The sequence below is a fragment of the Mastomys coucha genome, unplaced genomic scaffold (assembly GCF_008632895.1).
Source record: "Mastomys coucha isolate ucsf_1 unplaced genomic scaffold, UCSF_Mcou_1 pScaffold5, whole genome shotgun sequence".
NCBI lineage: Eukaryota > Metazoa > Chordata > Mammalia > Rodentia > Muridae > Mastomys > Mastomys coucha.
In genome coordinates, this window is record NW_022196911.1 from 114,423,029 (window position 1) to 114,424,811 (window position 1,783).

Here is a 1,783-nt window from a genome sequence, read left to right on the forward strand (position 1 = left end):
GAGGAAGGGAGGAAGGAAGGGAGGAAGGGAGGAAGGAAGGGAGGAAGGGAGGAAGGAAGGGAGGAAGGAAGGAAGGAAGGGGGGAAGGAAGAAAGGAAGGGAGGAAGGGAGGAAGGAAGGAAGGAAGGAAGGAAGGGAGGAAGGAAGGAAAAAGGGAAGGAAAAAAGCCAGCTATTGGGGCTCAGTCAGTCATTCTAGCACGTGGTAGGCAGAGACAGACAGATTGAGGTCAAGACCAGTTAGGTCTACGTAGAGTTCCAGGCCAGTTAGGGTTACATAGACCCTAGCTTCAAAGCAGAGCAGAGTGAGGGAAAGCCTCAGTTTGCAAAGCTCCCACTTGTAACCCTGCATCAGGAGACTGCAGCAGGAACAGGGCAGTACAAAGTCAGCCTTCTCTACTTAGCGAGGTCCAGGCCATTTGAGCTACACAAGGAAATGCTGTCTCCAAAAGGAAAAAAACAAATCAAAAAGGAAAAAACAAAACAAAACAACCCCCCTGAATGAACATAAAGATTGAAGGGATGCCTCTGCATAGTTTTCTTTTTCGTTGAGAAACATAAAACTCCCATCTTCCTGTTTCTTCATAAGGGCTTAGTAATTTCCAGTCATCCATCATTAAACAAAGTCAAATCAAGAGAGAGAAAAAAAGTCTCAGGATAAGAACTGAGGGTGTGTGAGTAGGGCACACAGTAGGTCCACTCCCAGGGCGCTGAGCTCTATGCTTATGGGGTAACAAATGGACGGGATATCAAGTTCATAGGTCAAGAACCCACACTTAACAGTAGGGGAGGTCACCCCCAGTTCCATGTGAGGGGCTCAGGGTTGGGAAATCAAGCATGGAAATCTCTGGGAAAACCCTAACACCCCTGTCGCAACATTCTAGGAAAATGGCCTGTCTGTTGAATAAGAGTGAATCACTGGGGAAGGCTGCGGCGGTTGACACTGTCATATACTGCCCATCTCCACCCTCTGGTTCCCCAGTGATGTTCTGAGGTCCTCTGGGGGCCTCAGGACGAGCGGGGGGCTGGGGGGGAAGCTACGGCCCGGAATTTCAGTGAGACACATGCAAATGGTTCTTTGGAGGAAGTTATGAGGCCAAGAGAGATGTGGGCAGCCAGTGTTTATGACCCAAAAAACAGAAGTGAGACCGGGTGAGATTTCCCAGCCCCTCCCCCATGAGCCTCTCATTCCTTCCCTCTTGGAAATCCGACCAGACTCTACTCATTGTAGGCTTCTTTGAAAATGCCCATCTTGAAATGAAACCAGCCTGTGGAGATGGTAGCCTAGTGGGCGAATGAGAACCAAGCTCTGGCCACAGAGATAGGGACCGAGCAGCTTCTCAAGTTGCATCTCTAGACTATTAGCTGCCCCCCCACCCCCACCCCGCACCCAGACAGGGCAGACACACATGCAAGCTTTTAAGATGGCTGGGACACTCTGCGCCTGCGCAGCCCCACCCCTGCAGGACCTTGCCCATCCCTGGTAACTTTTGCTGTAATTAATGGCCCATTGATCCCCTATCATGGAGAATGAGGGAGGGCTCTGACTAGTCCTTGAGGAAGCTAATCCTTATTGATGAATGAGTCAAAGCTCAAGGTACATGTTGGTTATTCAGAAGGGGGGTGATAGGCCCCGTGGGTTTGCAGACACCTGCTTGGGCTCACCCAGAGATAGAGAAAGGCCTCCCTGGGGAGAAAGTGGTTTCCACTCTTCCTGGGCCCTCCAAACACACTTTCCAGTCCCTCCCCCCTTCCTCCTCCTCCTCCTCCTCCTCCTCCTCCTC